The 20,735-nt window shown below is 36.8% G+C and overlaps 1 protein-coding gene and 1 non-coding gene across 2 annotated transcripts in view; both read right to left on the bottom strand.

Moving 5' to 3' along the window:
• Window positions 1-20,735, bottom strand: part of SYBU (syntabulin) — a 117,769-nt gene that overhangs the window by 86,755 nt on the left and 10,279 nt on the right. The gene's annotated exons all lie outside the window — the stretch shown is intronic.
• LOC115801952 (U6 spliceosomal RNA) lies at window positions 1,341-1,447 on the bottom strand. The gene has a single exon (XR_004022330.1). It is a non-coding gene; the product is annotated as a U6 spliceosomal RNA (small nuclear RNA).

Below are 20,735 nucleotides of genomic sequence, written 5' to 3'. Positions count from 1 at the left end.
TTTTTTCCCCCTTGGTTGAATCCCTTGAATTCCTTTTCTACAGAGTGCTGCTATTTCTATAAACATTACAAACTAAATGGACACACAACAACGCTTAATGGTAGGAAATGTACTCACTTCATTTTATTTTGCTCTATTATTACACTTTACTGCAGACTAGTCACTTGTCCATACTTTACAAACATAGGCAGAGATAATGGTGATTTACAGAGGGGGTCTGAGCACAAAATGCTGTTTCTTTTTTATCAGAAGGAAGACGGTTCTCCTTCAAAACTGAGGTTTTCTGATGGTCTTTTGCCAAAGGCTAATTTGTTTGTTCTGGTGAGTTTTAATAAGAAAAGTTTGACAGCACGTCTGCAGTTATATACTCCTGGCATTGGGCCTTCCATAGAAATGTGCATTAGATACTCAAGCCCTGTCTCAAGCATTCTATTCCTGTAACCTTACTTCATCCGTTCCTTTCCACTGTAGCCACTGAAACTGGAAATGACTGCAGAATACAAATCATATGATAAATATTGGGGAAAAAGTCTTTGTAGTTTTTCAGCACCACTGCCAAACTTCTTGCCTAGGGAGCTGTGGGAGGCTTTTCAACCTGAAACCTGTGAGCAGTCCCATTCTCTGGCCAACTGGGAAGCAGCCACATGATTTTATGGCAGCAGCCCTTCTAAAGGATTAATAAACATTTCAAGTTCTTTGACTGCATATGCTTTTAAGGCATGCTCATGGCTGGGCCTATACTTATATCCAATCATTTTAAACACTGGGATGCACCTTCTTTATGAATATCCCCAAAATGTGACACACACAGTTTTAAATAACATTGTTATAAATGAGGACTCTTTCCCTGAAATTTTTCATCACAACACTATCCCCCATTTTGTCTGATCCTATTGAAGGATACATCTTGGGGTTTCTTTCTGCATTCACCAGTAAGTCACTGAGTGGAAGACAATGCCGTTTGGAGAGTAGGTCTAACATCTCAATGATGAGTGGAGGTGTAGGACAAGTCTTGCTAGTTAACATCTTCAGGTAGCACTGGATTCTCACTTGTAGGCCTGAACTTACGATTTTCTCAGTGACTATGCTTTTAAACAGAGGCTCTCACACAGGGAATCTATGAAGGAGGGCTGTGTCTGCCCTGTTTTTATGCTCTAACCAGTGCATTCCATCTGCTTTCTTCAGTGATGTTAAGCAGTCTTTCAGAAAATCTGCTAAAGTTTTTTTTTTTTTTTTTTAACATCTTTATTGGGGTATAATTGCTTTACAATGGTATATTAGTTTCTGCTTTATAACAAAGTGAGTCAGCTATACATATGCATATATCCCCATACCGCCTCAAAAATATGGAACACTTCATGAATTTGCGTGTCATCCTTGCGCACAGGCCACGCTAATCTTCTCTGTATCGTTCCAATTTTAGTATATGTGCTGCCGAAGCGAGCACTCTGCTAAAGTTTTTAACTCACGAAGACAAATGGGAGCTGTTTGATATGTTATAAGGAGAGGCAAGTGGGACTTCCCTAGTGGCCCAGTGGTTAAGAATCTGCCTGCCAATGCAGGGGACACGAGTTCGAGCCCTGGTCTGGGAAGATCCCACATGCCACGGAGCAACTAAGCCCGTGCGCCACGACTGCTGAGCCTGCACTCTAGAGCCCACGAACCACAACTACTGAAGCCTGCACACCTAGAACCTGTGCTCTGCAACAAGAGAAGCCACCGCATTGAGAAGCCCGCACACCACCACGAAGAGTAGCTCTGGCTCGCAGCAACTGGAGAAAGCCCGCATGCAGCAATGAAGACCCAACACAGCCAAAAATAAATAAATAAATAAATTGTTTTTAAAAAGAGAGAGGTAAGTGTGGCAAAAAGGGCAACAAAGCCAGTGTTTTACAGGCGTTAGAAGCTCCTAGCTCTCTAAATGGTGACTAAGATGAAGGTATTGAAACTCAGAAGGGCATTTTCTGCTTCAGCAGGTCAGGGACTTCTCCATTTGGAGAGTAGAGTTAATACCCATTAAACCATTATGCTTGTTATTTACATCTCCACTCCAAGCTCTGAGACTGTGTCAAGAATTATATTTTCTTCAAACCTTGTATTCACCTGCTTGGTCTCTTTTAAACTCAATAACTTAACATTTGGCAAAGGAGTCTTACCCACATAGAATGTATACATCATTTCACGCACTTGTGTTTTCAGACCTGTTAATAAGGATGGAAAAGTACTGGGTTTACCGAACAGTGAACATTAGATCATGCTTGACAACTTTCTCAATGATGTGGGTGAGCCTTATGTGTACTTTCAGCAAAGTAGTCTTGCCCAAGTCTACTCCATGATGGACTTCCATTTGGGCAATGAGAGGAAATCAGCCAAGGGAATTTCCAGTTTGGCCGTTGTGTAGGCAATAACAAACAACTTGACAGTCTGCTGCCTTTTGTTTGTCCCGACACCGATACGACTTCTAGTCATGATTGCCAGTTTGAGGTTCTTCAGTGTAACGGGGTAGAGACTTTAAAAACGGATAGCTCTTTGATGCAGTTCACTGCCTATGTGTTTATTTACATTGTCCTTTTTCAGTGAGGAGCCCACGATGTCAACAAAGGCAGCACTGTGTTTCACAGTGGCCCATTTTGAATTTGTTCCTTTGTACACAGAGAACAATAAGTTTTACCAACCACAACCCCATCGCCAGATGCATAAGAGCTCTTCACCTCTACCTGCCATTTCTTAACCTCCCCACACGAAGAACCATTCTGCTCTTCCCTTCTACTCCTGTTTTTCACTTAGTAATTATCCTCTCTTCTAAATCTTATAGATCTTCTGTGCATGAGAAAGGGAACATATATATTTACTATTAATTTGCTTTAGAAACAGAGGTGGGTGTTTTAGTAAAGCTGTGTCTCAAAGTCAGTTTTTTAAAAATTATATTGATAAGAACTAAGTACATTTTTCATGTGAAAATATAAGTGCTACATGGAAAAGGACAAAAAAATAGTTCTGCTTCTATATCAGCCTGAATGTTTATGAATCAAGCAGCCAATTAGTTAATTAGCCAAATCGTTCTCATGAAATGACTCTAAAATATACCGAATTCTGAACCGTCTTCTGGCAGTATCCATTTGGCTTCATTTATTTAATAAGAAATATAGAGAAAGACATTTTTCCACATTGATTTGAAATTTAAAATAAAACCAGAACCATATTTTTGGTTTCCAGATCCAAACGTAAAAGCCCTTTTTCTTGTTAGGCTAGGAAGGAAGTTGGTCCACAGTTATCTGTAAATTCTTTCATATTTTTCCCCCATTTACAGTTATAATGAATGGGTTCCATCAGCATGATAGTGAGAAGTTACAAGTTATTTTAACAGCTACCTCATTATTTATATCTGTTGGAAAGATGAGTGTAGCACCAACTTTCTGGACTGTGTACTTGGCTCTGTTAGTATCATGTCTTTTCTCAAAAAATCCAATTGGGGTTCCCAGCTGTTGTCTGATATTTTAATATTCACACTCACCATTTTTCAGTGTTAAGGTTTATTTTCTATGGCTCAAATGAGAATATATTTCCAAGTCTAGAGTGGCCAGTTTGTTTGTTTGTAAGAGTATTATCTGTTCAAACAGAAGAAAACCTTTAATTCAAGGTTAAAGAAAGCAATAAAGTGATTTAACATGAAAATATAGGAATTAATAACAGGAAAATATAGGAATTAATATAGGTTATTAATTAATAACCTAAATAAATATCAATAAGACACATTAATTACCACTATTTTCTACTCACTTGACAAGGATTCATAAATATTTTTGACATTATTATTTGACTCTAATCTCCAAATTATTTCTCACTAAGCAAATGTTTATTGGGTATATATTCTGACTCAGATACTACTTTTACTTTTGACATATAAAAGGGAGGTCCTCATTCCATAGTGGGTGGAGGTTGGAAAGATATGAACTCCTTTGTTAAGAAATATACAGAAAGGAAATTCTGGAAACATACAGAGAACATAGACCTGTCCACATACAAATCGAAAGTAGCTGACTCTGTAAATGCTATGAAATTCTCCATATCATATCCCAAGAACCATAAGAAAAACAGGAGAAAGTTGATGCTAAAGTAAAAAAAAAAAAAAAAAAAAAAAGGAAACCTAAAATGGTACAACAAGGGTGAGGACATTGCATGAAGAAACTAAATCTACAAGGGTTCAAATCCAGAAAGGGAACAGCTGAGTGGGTTTTGGACAGAAGTGTGTACACCATCAAGTGTACAGACACAGTGATCTCAGGCTTGTCCACTCAGCACATACTGGAATATGAGTATTGAGGTAGCACCTCCTGACTCCTGAGAAAGTCAAGACAAAGCCAGGTGTCTTTGAAGGGCAGAGAAGTTCCCTGGTTGGGGTAGAGAACAGTTAAACTGAGTGTGGAAAGGAAATGCTTAAGTGACAATTTGTACATTAAAAAATATTTACAAATATTTATTTGTAAATAAAAATTATTTACAAATATTTATTATTTGCAAATAAAAATATATTTAATATATGGAATGAAACCAGTGCCATAATTTAGCTCCTAAATCAGATGTCTGGTACCACCGATGTAAATGCAGTGAGAATGAGAGATCCATAATGCGGGTTTAGACCGTGGTGCCCTTCTTTCATGCCCAGTGCATTGTAACAGAGTGTGTTTTACATGAGCCTGGATAATATAGAATAGTTTTAACTCAACAGAATGGAGAAATGGCTTTTAAAAGTCCTCTGCCAAAGGACTGCAGCCTGAAGTTCATGCTGGTAGTTCAAGGAGAAGCAACCAGAAAATCATACAGTTGCCTCTTCCTCCAGTATGAATTCTTCATCAGCTACCTTACTAAGTGAAAACAATGGAGAATAAGTTACACATACCAAGGGTGTATGCTCAGAAGTTTTGTTATAATAGAGGTGTGTGACAGACCACTGGTCTAGGGTCATATAACATGAAATACCAATATGCCTGCTTAAAAAGTCATTACCTCCAAGAAGTAATACCTATGGAATAATTGCAATCTTTGGTACCTCAGCTGTATGCTCTTCTCCTGAGAACTTTTGATTTCACTGTAATCCTTACTGTAAAATTTAGATCTCCAGTTTGTCCAAGCTGAGGTCTTTCATCTCCAAATCTCACCTGGAGATGTCTACTTGGAAATACTGTTGTCCCAAACCCAAATTAGCTTCTCATCCCAAGTTTACCATTGTCACCCTCATTTCTTTAGGGTGTGAGACAGAAAAAAGCATAGAAGTTAAGAGTATGGTATTTGGATCTAGGCTGCCTAGATTAAAATTTCCGCTCAGCTGTGACTTTCGACAAATTACATTCTTTCAATGAATTTTTGTTTCCTCATTTATAAAATGGGAGAAGCATTAGTACTTACATCAATAACCACATCATGAAACTCTGGAAAACCCACACAAAACACTGTCTAGCACAGAGCAAATGTTCAAAAACATTAGCTATTATTATTTTTTAATCTGTGCTCAAAACCCTGGCGTCATTTTGGACCATCCCACCCACATTTTTAATCTCCTGTCTCCCATCAGTCACCAAGTCCTGTCTGTCCTCCTCTTAAAAGCTGTTCCTGGTCTAATCCCATGGCCACTGCCCTAGAGAGACACTCATCCTTCCAATTTAGGTTAAAGCCAACAGTCTCTGGTGTGGTATTCCTTAGGCAGCCTCTCCCCAACTCTATATATGAATCTAATCTATATACGACTCTAGAACAGGATTCATTAGCACATTAGCATAGGATTCATCTTGTAGATCCTCTCCTCAAAAATCTTCTAGGGCCCTCTGGTCTCTACCAGACATTGTGTAAACCATGCCCTTGGCTTTAATAGCCTTCAAAGTTGGCTTTACTTTGCAAACTTCCTTTGTATCCCAGCCTGCTTTCATTTCCCATTTTCTGAAGTATGTGTTTCACAGAATTTAGCACCAATTCTCCATTTGTTGTCTAATTATCTGTTTGTCTTTCCTTCTCAATCCTGAAGGCAAAAGAAGTATGTATTTTACTTTCTTTTTACCCTCCCAAAGTACCTGGCCCCAAACATAGTAAACAGGTTGTAAATACACACTTATTGATCAGTTGATTAAAACACATGCAATATCGGGACTTCCATGGTGGCGGCAGTGGTTAAGATTCCGCCTGCCAATGCAGGGGACACGGGTTTGAGCCCTGGTCCGGGAAGACCCCACATGCCACGGAGCAACTTAAGCCCACGAGCCACAACTACTGAAGCCCGTGCGCCTAGAGCCCGTGCTCCAACAAGAGAAGCCACCGCAATGAGAAGCCCGCGCACTGCGACAAAGAGTAGCCCCATAAATTACAAAAACAACATATGCAATATGGAAAAGTCATGGATGAGATTTATCATGGGTTATTAATGAAAACTTGGATACTGAGATACACTCTTGATTTTTAGGTGGAAATCAAGAAAACAGCTACTCTCTTCTTCAATATGATATTTAACACCACTGTCTGGGAGTCCACAAATATAAATGAATTATGCCAGGCACTAGAAATACAAACAGGCAGAAAACAGAGTCTTTTCTCAGTCTCCTTCATTCATATTCTATCTGGGGGTGGGAAGGTCAAGTTCATAAATATATATGAATAAAACAAGGACATAAAGGGCAGATATAGGGACAATAAAAGATAGAATGGGATAGAATAGTCTTTGGATCACACCTAACGTGACATTTCTTAGGTATCCTGTTTAACCCTTATGAGTGGCTTAAATATTCTAATTTTGATTAGTCAATGCATGTGTGTATAATAGTAACGAAACAATTAGGTTTTTGAATTTGGCCACTGAGTGCATATTTTTGAAAAAAAATGAGTTGTCATTAACACATGGCAAGCTGGTGTCTGATGGAGGTGCTTTTTACATCACAATTAAAACGTTTCTGGTGGTACTTTATCATTCATCTTTGGCTTTCCTTCTCCCTAGTTTATTTTTTACTTAAAGTTCTCTTTTTTACTCTCATTTTCTAATCTTCGATTTGACTCCCAGCTCATATTCTCCAGAGATTTTACCCCTTTTGACCTCAAAGATATATCAGAGGTATTTATTGGCTTTGTTTAGTGTTGCCGATACTTTTCCACACTCAGCAGGTTAGAATGTCCTGCACTTCTACCACTAATTAGAGTTTAAATTTGAAAGTATTGTGCAAGTATTGTGCCAAGTAAGAACTATAAGGTTTAGTGCACTGGAATGTCCAATTAGTATCGCTCTTAGCATTAACAGGACTAATTAATACAAATGAGGTATGATCACTTGATATATTAAACTAAATCAACAGGTAATTTTACAAAGCACTAACTAAGATTATTTCTGGCTTCGATGAATCACATACAGTATATGTTAGGAAACACCAACTAAATTTTGAAAATTTAAGTAAAGGCATATGATTTATATAATGGCTAGAATCAAGAGGGGAAAAAAGCCCCAATAGAATATGTGCTGATTAGTGTTATATGCATTATTTTTCAAAGTCTGTTACTCAGTAACTCAGTCCTATAAAATGCTTGGTGAAAAAAATATATACTCCATTGTCAAAAAGGACTGGGAAACGCTATATACCAAGTGGCTCTTTAAAAATTCCCAATACAGATGAAGGGCCCTGAGAAGTCCTACAATAAACAGACCAATTTGACTTCCTTTAAGTCAGTATTTCCCTAATTCATTTAACCATGGAACTTTTTTTCTTAGAAAACGTAACTCTGGCAGTCCCAGTGTCGAAGAAGCACACTTCGAGAAAGGCCGGTACAGATTAAGTGCTAAAGAGTTCAGAAGTGAAAGAGGCCACTTGCAGTTGGGGAGAACCACTATGAAGAAGGAGCATAGTCTCCGGACTCGCAGGCTCAGCGGCTATGGCTCACGGGCCCAGCCGCTCCGCGGCATGTGGGATCTTCCCGGACCCGGGCACGAACCTGTGTCCCCTGCATCAGCAGGCGGACTCTCAACCACTGTGCCACCAGGGAAGCCCAAGAAGGAATGTTTCTGAGTTAGATCTTGAAGACTGTGGTGAAGATGAGGCAGGGGAGGCATCTCAGACAAAGAGAACATTGTGAGCAGAAAGATATACAGGAAAGAGCCCTGTAGGAAAGGCGTAGGAAGGAAGGTTTGGAAGAACCTGTCTGCGGGAAGCAGAAGGTTCCTATAGGGAAGAAATGGGCGCTAACACTAGGAAAATGATACTACATAGTAGAATGGTTAGCAAACTATGTATTCTTATGCATTTTCCCCTCATATTATCATAATTTCTTACATGCTCATTTGATCATGAAAGTGGTTACTTAATTAAAACTTGAATGGTCTAGGCCAGCACTAGACCATGTCCAATAAAAATAATCAGCTACAAATGTACTTTTAAACCTTCTAGCAGCAACATTTAAAAAATAAAAAGAACCAAATTAACTTAATTTTAAAACATATTTTATTCAACTCAACATATCCAAAACGTTATCATATCAACATGTCGGAATTCCCTGGCAGTCCAGTGGTTAAGACTCTGTGCTTTCACTGCAGAGGGGGCCTGGGTTCAACCCCTGGTGGGGGAACCAAGATCCAGCAAGCCATGTGGCCCAGCCAAAAAAACCCAAAAAACATGTCATCAATATAAAAATTGTTAATGGAATTTTTCTCTTTTGGCCAAGTCTTCAAAATCCAGCTTGTATTTTACAATTATAACAGATTTCAATTCAGCCTAGTGACATTTCAAGGCCTCCATCATAACCACATGGCTAGTTCTACCATATTGGACAGGACAGGTTTATACACTAGCATAAATTAGCTGGATAAAGCAGTCAATTTGGATATCTTTTCAGTAACTTTAATTATGATTGAAAGTTTTAAATTCTTGAAGATTAAATCGGTAAGACATATTTGCTTTACCAGTTTTTGAAATTTATGTTTTATTTTTTGGCTGGATTTGAAATAGGCAAATTAGGTGTAAGTATAGATTAAAAATGAAAATTTCCATTTTCCCTCCAAATCAGCTTATTAATAGAAATAAATTACCTTCTAGCTCTCTTATGGCTCTCTTTCAGCTACTAATAAGTTAAGAGAAGTCAGTAGATTTGTGAAAGTTAAACACGAAGGCTCTGCTACATATGCCAGTTGATTTGTAGCCACATACATGCTCTGTGAAACTATTTTTCAGAGTTTTAAAAATTTTAAATGATTCCTCCTGCTGGTGCAGTTTCTTTACACTTCATCACATTTCTAAATAAGTGATCGTGTAACTGAAGATTTCATGTCCCGAAGGCATTATACCAATACTTCCAAATGTTCCTACTTAAAACACAAAGCAGTTTCATTCACACTTCCCATTTTTGATTGCACTAAAGCCATTTGGAGTGGGGGGGGGGGAAGGAAAAGCTTGACACCTGCTCTCCTGTTTTTGTTTTCTACAAATTGTCTTTACTGAGAGGTTGTAAGTTTCCAAAGCACATTTAATACCCATCAGAAACTGACTGAATATGGCACATTCTTTAAATGGAAGCCCTGGAAAATCTGCTGTTTTAAAAAGGGAAGATGAACGCCAAGGCAACTGCTGTGCTTCTTAGTAGAGAGCTCTTCTCTAAACCACCAATGTGGACTAGGAATAGAAATAGGAAAATATCCAAGGACACAACATAGTCTTTGAAAGTTCACGGCTTTATTCCAGGGTTTCTGAGCAGCAGTGCTATTAACATACTTGGCCTGATAATTCTCTGTTGTCGGGGTGGTGGGGTGGGGAGGGATGTTCTTTAACTGTGTGACGTTGAGAAGCATCTCCAGCCTCTATTCACTAGATTCCAGTAGCATCACCCACCCCCCCGTCTGTCCTCAAACAGGTCTTGACAAATCAAAAATGTCTCCAGACATTGCCAAATGTCCCCTGGGGCACACAATTGTCCCTGATTGAGAACTACTACTCTATTCAAAGTCTGAAAATTATATATTTACAAGTATTAGTGTGAGCTCCAGTTTCAGAGTACAAATCCATTAATATTATTATCTATATCTGCTTTTCCTAAGAGCATGTAACCTTTGGAAAATAGATTAGATTTACATAATAATCTCTCGTGTCCCACCTCTTCAATCTCAATGATCTTGTTTTAGCTTGCTCTCTAATTTAAAGTTAAATATCCCACATCATTTTTACCGGGAACTGATATACCATAATGATAATGTAGACTTTCATACACAACCATTATATGAAATAGAGAGTGAAAAGATGTAGCAGCTTGAAACCCCTTAGATATATTTCAGGGTATTTATTGAAATTGTTTTTGTAATGACCTGCATTCCCTAAATAAACAAGAAAGGGACTAAAACTTCACTACCATCAACTTGGTAACTTTTGGTAGTACCACAAAGAAGATGCAGTAATTCATGTTTTAAATAGAACCTGAAACATTTTCAACCACATAAAACACTGTGTATGAATAAAATGCTTCAAAGCAAGATTTACATTTCTTTTTCTTCTTTAAGACAGTTCAGTAATAAAGCATTTTATACTTAGTAGAGCCTATTCCCTGCCATATGTAAAATCTGGATATTTAAGAATAGTGAAAGCTTATTTTATGTTTTTAAGCTTATCCGTTTATTCTGAAATGACAGAACAGGTAGACAGATGTACTATGAGGACAAGAACATGGTAATGTCACAGAGGCAGCACCTGGAACAATGTATACAAACTATTTGTTCTCTACTACCCTCTGGTGGCTTGTTTAAAAAAAAAAGTAACAGTTTAAAAAAGAAAAAAAGCCTTAAAGAACCATTGCTCTTATCACTGGTAATATCAACAGCTAATACCTGTTGGTAAACACTATAGTACACTTAATGAAAATTCTCTCATTTAACCCTAAACAGTTGCTTGAGGTGGGTATTATAACTCATACCTGAAAATTAAGAAAACTGAAGCTCAAAGTGTTGACGTATTTTGACATAAATCACAGCAAGATCTTTTTTGATACACCTCCTAGAGTAATGGAAATAGAAACAAAAATAGACAAATGGGACTTAATGAAACTTCAAAGCTTTTGCACAGCAAAAGAAACCATAAACAACACGAAAAGACAACCCTCAGAATGGGAGAAAATATTTGCAAACGAATCAACGGCCAAAGGATTAATCTCCAAAATATATAAACAGCTCATGCACCTCAATATTAAAAAAACACACAACCCAATCCAAAAATGGGCAGAAGACCTAAATAGACATTTCTCCAAAGAAGACATACAGATGGCCAAGAAGCACATGAAAAGCTGCTCAACATCACTAATTATTAGAGAAATGAAAATCTAAACTACAATGAGGTATCACCTCACACCAGTTAGAATGGGCATCATCAGAAAATCTACAAACAACAAATGCTGGAGAGGGTGTGGAGAAAAGGGAACCCTTTTGCACTGTTGGTAGGAATGCAAATTGATACAGCCACTATGGAGAACAGTATGGAGGTTCCTTTAAAAACTAAAAGTAGAATTACTATATGATCCAGCAATCTCACTACTGGGCATATGCCCAGAGAAAACCATAATTCAAAAAGACACATGCACCCCAATGTTCATTGCAGCACTATTTACAATAGCCAGGTCATGGAAGCAACCTAAAAGCCCATCGATAGATGGATGGATAAAGAAGATGTGGTACATATATACAATGGAATATTACTCAGCCATAAAAAGGAATGTAACTGGGCCATTTGTTGAGACGTGGATGGATCTAGAGACTGTCATACAGAGTGAAGTAAGCCAGAAAGAGGAAAACAAATATTGTATATTAACGCATATATGTGGAACCTAGAAAAATGGTACAGATGAACCGGTTTGCAGGGCAGAAATTGAGACACAGATGTAGAGAACAAACGTATGGATACCAAGGGGGGAAACCGCAGAGGGGTGGGGATGGTGGTGTGATGAATTGGGAGATTGGGATTGACATGTATACACTGATGTGTATAAAATTCATGACTAATAAGGACCTGCTGTACAAAAAAATAAATAAAATTAAATTTAAAAATTAAAAAAAAAAAAGAGAGCTCGCCTGACACCAGGAGCCCTGTTATTTAAGGAGGCTAATGGACTTTTTGGCAAAACTCCGAAGTCTTTTCATATTCTCATTTAAATCAATCAAAGTCAACTATTCAATCTGAGAGAGAGAGAGAGAGAGAAAGAGAGAGAGAGAGAGATTTTTAATAGGGTAGGCATTTTCCAGCTTAGGCCTGGGAGTTAAAGCGAAATGGGAGATGTGAATTTGCTATTTCTTTAGTTCTCACATCTCACTGAATCATGTGTGTTTCTAGTATATAAAGACACAAATATTTTTATACAATGGTTCTAATTATAAACCAAGAAGTCCATCTGTTATTTAACAAAAAATGTCCTGTTCTGATGTTAGAAGGAAACTGGCTAAATGGTGAACTTACGGCCATTTTATAGAATTTTCCAAGATAATTTGAACTTTATTATTATTGTTGTTATTTACTTTGCATGCTTTCTTCAAAACCTCAACCCAGCATATAGTGTGATTCTACTACCTTTGTACGTGTGTATATGTGCTAGGAGAATAGGGGGTAAGGCATGGATTTGAGGGGGATGTCACTCCACAATTTTCCAACAAGAAAAATGAAACCAAAAAACACAGACTTCTTGAATCATTTAAAATAGCAAGTGTATCCTGCTCTTTAGGACCATTGCTGGCAAAAATGAATATATTTTAGAGAGTCTCAAGATGTACGCAATTCAATGCCCAGCCCAGACTGAGCCAGGGCGATACTGAATGGTAAATGTTTTATTTTCAAATTGGATAGTCCTTCAAAAAAGTCACAGTGAAGAAGACTGTGCTGATAACTGAAGCTCAGTAACTTATAACTTGAAATTCCCCTTAATTTTTATTATGTGTATTTTGTGAAAAATAGTCAATATGTGTGTTTAATTTAATTACATTAGATTTTAGGTACAAATGGACTGAAATTCATCCACATGACAAATATTTGAGTGCCTACGAAAGGAGCAAAATTTTTGTCAGTGGGTGGAAATGCGGACTTATTTCCTTGACTTATTTAATTACTCTATGAAGCAACTGGTCTATGAGATTGAAGATATTTTTTGGCCCTGGCATAAAATCTGATTGAGTAGATTACGTTTATGCAGTATTATTATATAAAACATCAACGTGTTGAATTCTAAGTGAAAATATTGTCATTTCTGATTTAATACTATTTGAGGTTTTATTCAAACACCATATATTTTAATTTCTGGAGTGCAAGTTAGAGATTCTACCAATGAAAAGCTTCTTTGGGTTGATTCTTTCCTTTTCCCAGTTCTCTTCCCCAACCTGTCCAAGAAAATGCAAGGCAGCCAGAGGCTATTACTGATAAGAGAGAAGAGCACATCCGTTGATCTTACAGTTTCTATATGAAGAACATTTATTTGTTAGCTTAAGTAAGTTGCTTATGCCTTGATTACAACTGTCGTTGTGTACGTTCTGTTGACTGAGCCTGGATCCTAGCTACATATGTAAAACATGGGAAATCCATACATGCTTATGCAGTCAAAGCACTTTAATCATTTAATAGCTGATGAATGCTCATCATAGGTACATTTATTTTCAGTATAAATGTAGGGGATTAGTGAGTTTAGGCCAAATGAAAGAAAAATTAGTAATAGTAACAGAATTGTGAACAGATCTCTAATAAATAAATAAATTTCCATGAGGTAGAAATTAACTTCTGTTATTGGCTATTACCGACATCTATATGTATGCATCAATATACCAATAAAAATATCAAAACTGAACATTAAAAAGGTAAAATTCTACTTTAAAGAAATTTTAAAAATCAGGCTTTTCATATTTACAAAATGAAAATTCCAGAAAAATACATCTTTAATAATATTACCTTATATATTTTAGTTTTACAAATCATTTTCATGTATACTAGCTCATTTAATTTCTAAATGCCTCAACACTTACTATAACGTTTTTCCTATAATACTATTTTTAAAAAATTTTATACGTGTACATTTTAATTTTAATTTAATTTAATTTATTTATTTATTTTTATTTGTTGGCCACACCGCATATGGCTTGTGGGATCTTAGTTCCCTGACCAGGGATTGAACCCACGCCCCCTGCAGTGGAAGCACAGAGTCTTAACCACTGGACTGCTAGGGAAGTTCCTATAATACTATTTTTAATGAACCTATTATATAATTATTGTTTTGGTTTTGTGACTACTATTGAATGAAGATATAAATGGTGGTTCACTTCTATCATTGGGGTTTAAATAGACTATCTTTAAATAAAATTTTAAGTTAAAGAACATTTGCTTTATCTTTGCCAGGATATCAGTTTATAGCAAACAGCCCTGATTCCTTCCATTTTTTTCTCCCTCTGCCTCCCTCCCTCCTTTTCTTCCATATATAATATAATTTGGGGTATAAAGCAATTATTTTCTGTTTTTCTCTAAAAAGAGAGAGCGAGCGAAAGAGAATTTCTTTACTTTAAGATTCAAAAGGAATCTTAATATAGAATTTCTCCTATTTGTGCTGTAAGGGATAACAGAATCTACAGGTTCTTTTAAAAGAACTGATTGAGATAACACCTCCCAAATTATAAATTTCCTAGATGATGCTACTGGCTCTTTGCAATTTATAGCATAGTAATTAAGTATGAAAATCCTGACTTCAAATATGATGCTGGTTTTTCTCCTCATAATAATTCCTTTTGATAGAGTGAACTCAAATTTATATGCAGAAAACCATTCTTTATGGTAAAGTCATATTAAGTTCAAGACAAATTTTATTTCAAATTTCCCAGGTTTTCTTCTTATCACGGGTGTGGCATAGTGTTTTCTTAAAAAGAGAGGAAAGCTATGGGAGTGCATATTTCATAAGCTTCTTATTTATTATTCATACCATTAGAGATAGAAGGAATATATACACACAGAGCATGCTCTCAGATGTGTCCTCTGAGAAGTACACTCAGCCTAAACCTCAAAGAATCTCTTTCGCTGGGGGCTGGAGGGAAGCTCATTGAAGATGGCGGATGGCCTTCCTCAGACATATTCTTATAGTAATGCTCCAGAGGGTACCAAGTTCCACTTTACCTTGGTAAAAAGTGGTTTACTTGACCGCTATTCCAATAGCACTTTACCCTAAAACAACTGAAGAGTAATTACAGCATTTGAAAAGTTTCAAACTAGTTTTGTTTATGTGTTTCAGAAATATTATTTTCTGAAATATGAAAATAAAAGCTTCTCTAATTCAATTTAGGGAGGGTTCATGTCACTTATTTATTTACTTATATAAACTGGATTTATGTTTCTTGCATAAAGAAGCTGATTTAGGCTTCTGGGTTAATATGCACTGAAGATGCCGTGGGTACTTTATTAATATTTAATTTTTAAAATGAGCATAGTGTGTTCCTCCCCTATTAGTGTAAACATTTTTGAAAAACTCATTGATGAAGTCAAAATAAACTTATAAATTGAGTGCTAAAATGTACTATGTAATTTAAGAATAGGAATGAAAACTTTTTTTTTGATGTACGCGGGCCTCTCACTGCTGTGCCCTCTCCCGTTGCGTAGCACAGGCTCCGGACATGCAGGCTCAGCGGCCATGGCTCACGGGCCCAGCCGCTCCGTGGCACGTGGGATCCTCCCGGACCGGGGCACGAACCCGCGTCCCCTGCATCGGCAGGCAGACTCCCAACCACTGCGCCACCAGGGAAGCCCAGGAATGAAAAGGTTTTTCCTTAATATCAGATTGTATTTTTCCCCTGAACCATCTATTTAATATCAGTCATGAATGAAATATTAAAAATAAAACAAAGAAACAAAAATAAATTTTAGAAGTAACCTCTTCCCGTACCCACTTCTGTCTATATCTGAGATGGATTCAGTTAGTTGTTATCTCAGGATAACAATTACTGACATAATAAATTAGGTTCTCACGTAGTTGGTTATTATAATGAGAAAGGATGTTGAGCATGTCTGTCAGTTCAAGGTTGCTGTGCATTTAATAAACTGTAGTCGAGCAACTTAGACTCTGGGGTCTCAGTATCAGTAGCAGTGGTCTACCTCCAATTTCACAATACAGAGTCAGGTTTTTGATACATGAATTCGAGAATTCAACTGAAACAGAAAAAGTAAAGTAATTTCTGTATTAAGATTTATCACTTGATGTTCAGAAGTTGTATGATTAAAAATGACTTAAATATGTTCTTAAAAAATTGAGCTGTGTACATGGTACCCAAGAGGGAATGAGATTTTCTGTATAATTAAGAGCGTGTCAGTTTGGCATTTAGTGGATTGCTTTGGCAGCAGCCAGGTATTACCAACATTTACACTGGCCAAGATCTCAGAATATGCGTTGTAGAAAAATCCCTCTCTCTCTCTCTCTCTCTCTCTCCCTCTCTCTCTTTCCTCCTCTTTATTAAGGAAGATTAAGGAAAACAGAGCTAGAAATATGTACTCGGTTGGACAGAGGCAAGTGGTGTACCTATAAGTTAAGATTTGAGTTGGAAGCCTTTTAAAGAACTTGTCTCAATAAATGATAAGGGTTGTTCACAAAACTAAGAAAACTGAAGGCACTTTAAAAACAAAATATACAAATTAATCCCTGGAAAGTTTTCAATAAAAAAAAATATGAGAGCACTCACATAATTGTAAATGCTTTCTGCAGTATATTTGCCATTATTACCAAAAGAAGGATGCATTTTAGTCATTTCCTTTTCCTGCTTTTAATAACATTTAGGCAAATTAATAAACCTTGCATTTCCTACATGATTTCTTAGTTACTCTGAATTCCTTTAACTGCTCTGAAATGAATTAAAAGAAATATACACCATATTCCAGGCAAAGCTATGAATTAATCCACTTAAAAAAAAAAAGAGGAATTAACATACTATATGGGACATAATAGTTTTTCCATACCTATTGCCTGAAGGTTAATCTGGGATATTTTAATGTTAAAATAAATAATCTAAAAAAAGAAGGGGAAAACGAATTTAGATTAATCATCTACTGTGTGCCAGGCACCATACAGACATTTTAATCGTCATTACCTCTTTAATTCTCTCAGTAGCCCTATAAGTAAAGTACTAGTTCTACATGAGGAAAGTGGTTTGGGTGTTTCCCAAACTACAGACTGAAATGGGTCTCGGGGATAGAAGTGTGGTAAGCATTGCTGAATAACTCAAAACACTACTTTGTATATTTAGTTATAGATATGAGACACGGAAAAGTAAAATTGAACACTTTTTTATTTTACTTTTCCATATCTGACTCTGAAAACACCAGCATTTAGATAAAACATCTTACTTTGCATTCTCAAAGCTAAACACATTTTCAGCCTTATGAATTTTATTTGTCATGCCTTGTAACTGAAGATTGTTGGGTTAAACTTGATAACTCCCCTCCCCAACTCCTCAAAAATAGATAAATCACTTTAGTATCCGATATTGCTGTCTGGGGTAGATGGGAGACCATTTTCAAAGGACTTTAAAAAATTATGCAGGTAATAAAGCAGTGGTTCTCAACCTTGACTAAATCTTAGGATAACCTGGGAAACTTAAAAAAAATTAATGCCCAGGGGCCACCATGTGATTCTAATATGCAGCTAAGGTTGGAAAACATGGCTCTTAGTTTCCATCCACAACACAAGCACTATTTTTTTGCAGTTGCTTGGCGATTGCACCCACGTGACTTCAAATAAGATGAGGTTTGAGGTACCAAGTGGGTGTGAAGAATTAGGGACAGCACAAGTAATGACAGCTCTTTATGTTACAAGCAATGAGATAACTCGAATAGTAACAATAATCACCATCCCTTTGGGATAGATTTCTGAACTTCTGCAAAACAGTATAAGCCTTATTGGAGAGAAAGCTGCCTTAGGACAGCAGGAAATAACCCTTCCCCCCTTGCTGAGGTGGGAGCTCAGTGGACATCCACTTAATGTCAACTGGTATTGGAGCCTATAGGAAAACAGCTATATTTAAATCCAGTTTCACTTGCAAGAGTCTCCATCAACTTGTAAATCAGATTATTAAATTCATGGTAGTTATTTTTGAAAATTTGCATACTACATAGTTTAGCAACAAATAATACAGCACTTCTACTTAACAGCAGAAAGACACTTTAACCCTAATATCTGACAACTCCCAACCAGAACAGCATGTATAAACTCTCATACGCTACAGAAGCATTCAATTTGTACAATCTCAAAACAACTAATACATCACACTCAAATTAACTTAATTAAAATGCTTCTAGGGCTGCCCTCGTGGCGCAGTGGTTAAGAATCTGCCTGCCAATGCAGGGGACACGGGTTCAAGCCCTGGTCTGGGAAGATCCCACATGCCGTGAAGCAACTAAGCCCGTGCGCCACAACTACTGAGCCTGCAAGCCACAACTACTGAGCCCACGCGCCACAACTACTGAAGCCCACGCGCTAGAGCCTGTGCTCTGCAACAAGAGAAGCCACCACAATGAGAAGCCCGAGCATCACACAGAAGGGTAGCCCCCGCTCACCACAACTAGAGAAAGCCTGCACACGGCAACAAAGACCCAACACAGCCAAAAAAAAAAAAAAAAAAAAGCTTCTAGATCAAGAGCATTATTTCTCAGTTACATTCTAAAGCAAAGCCTGCAGTATAAAATTATCAAGTCTGTAATAAACTCTGGATAGAAACTCACTGAAACTCAGTCACTCACTCAACTGCTATCTAGTTGGCAATTGTAGGAATGGCTATATGCCACTCTAGTTAGCAGTTCTCTCCTTGTCAACCAGCTCAGAGATACTCACGGTGAAGAACACAGGAAGTAATTTTATATGACTTGATAAAAAGAAAGCTATCTTCTACCGAAGTGACAAATAAGGGTTAATTTTCATAAGACATGATTTTTAATTTCTTTGCAAGAATCACTAATCAGGCAGTGTAAATTCTTCACTGTTTAAATTCTCACTTGGAAACAAATTTTCTACAGATTTCTTACAACTCTAAAACAACTAGGCTTCTCTGGAAAAATAAGCAACATTTTATAAAATGGGGTTTAGCTAACCACACCTTCCTTAATATTTTTATGACAAATCCTTGACCCAAAATATAACTCCCTAGCAAAACAAATATTCCTCCCTCATCACCACAAGCAAACTTACCTATTGGGAAGGGGAAGTAATCAAAAAGCACTGGCTCAGGCAAATATAAAGAGCTATCTGAGCCAAGGTTTGGAGACACGTTTAAATGAACTCAAGAGTCAGATGGCTGTGGCTACCCTCTGTGGGGAAACTAGAGGAGTCTGCACTGGTGTGTAGTGCTTCTGGGCGCCTCCCTTTGTTCTAAGTAGAATGTTAATGCTAAAAGCACAGTTTGCATTCCTGCTAGCTCTGGAAACACGGATGCAGTCTGACAAAGCTTCCAGCTTAAATACCTTATGGGGAAAAAAATAAGTTCCAGAGATAGGACCTCCCTTGTGTACTAGTAAAACAAAGCACACAGTGACTGTGTCAATCTGAACAGTTGGAAATTTGTGGTCACATTAATGCTATCTCATCTTCTTTGAAAGATATATTAGAGACATTGAGAAAAGAAATTTTCCACTTCTTGTGAACGCCCATTAAGGAAGTCAAGAATGTGTCTTTGAATTTTTTTCCCACCTCTTTCTTCTCCCTAGTGTGCAAAATTTTCATTGGCAGATAAAAGCAGGAGGTAAAAAGAAAAAGCAATTCCTTAGGGCAGTGAAATCTAGATCAAGGCATAGCATAATGGGAAGAAAGCTGCAATGAAAAAGTTAAGGCCATGAAGAGAAAAAATAACCTAACAGTGTAATTTATTCATGTGTTAACATATGTTTTAAAGTATAGGAGAAGTTTAATATCAAATCATTTTTAATGCTGTTTTTCATTATACAAGAGGAATATAAAGCAAATGATTACTATTTAATCTTAATTTTTTAAAAATAATTTTAAAATGTCTTGTGTTATCTCGTCACTGTCTACACAGTTGATGACATTTGTTTTCCTCCCTTTATATGTGAAAATTAGATAACAGATTACATAGTTCAATAACTGGGGCCAAACTCTTTAGAGCAAGTGATCAAGCCATCATATATTTAATTTTCAAGTCTCTGTAGGTATTTACCGATGAGCACATCAATAATATATCAGTCACTTCATCTATTGCATAACTTTATCATTACTTCAGCAAGGAAAATCAGATTGTTTTTGCCTTTTCCAAGGAGGAAAATGAATGTTTAGGTATTGCCAGGACATGGAATGTTTTTAGCACTACTGGGTTTCATTTACTTTTCATTTTTAAGTTTCTTAGCTGTATATCAGAATGCAAATTTATGAATGGTAAGAATTGTATGTGTTTAATACAACTACTCTATTTTTCTAGTACTCTTTTATGGCATGTGATCAATACTATGACTTTTGAGTTGAGTTCAAGATGGTTGATGAATTTTCTGAACAAACTTCCGTGATGATAAGTGGTGACAGCTAAATAATAAATGCTGGATTGAAAAGTTTTGATCTCAAAAATGCAACATAAATACAAGAAATATCAGATTGGGAAGTAATGTGAGAAAATGACCTAATAGATTTCTTAATGAAACCGGTAAATAAGTTTAATATAATTGTATAAAAAAGAATTGGTCTACACTCCCAATTTATTTGATATTGGTCTTGCTGGGAAAAAAAATAAGTCTCTT

This window comes from Delphinapterus leucas, chromosome 17, assembly GCF_059928025.1.
Source record: "Delphinapterus leucas isolate spDelLeu-1000000601 "Yukka" chromosome 17, BTC_Dleu_Yukka2, whole genome shotgun sequence".
NCBI classification, from domain to species: domain Eukaryota; kingdom Metazoa; phylum Chordata; class Mammalia; order Artiodactyla; family Monodontidae; genus Delphinapterus; species Delphinapterus leucas.
Note: the sequence above shows the minus strand (reverse complement) of the source record. Positions and strands in the feature narration are given on the sequence as shown.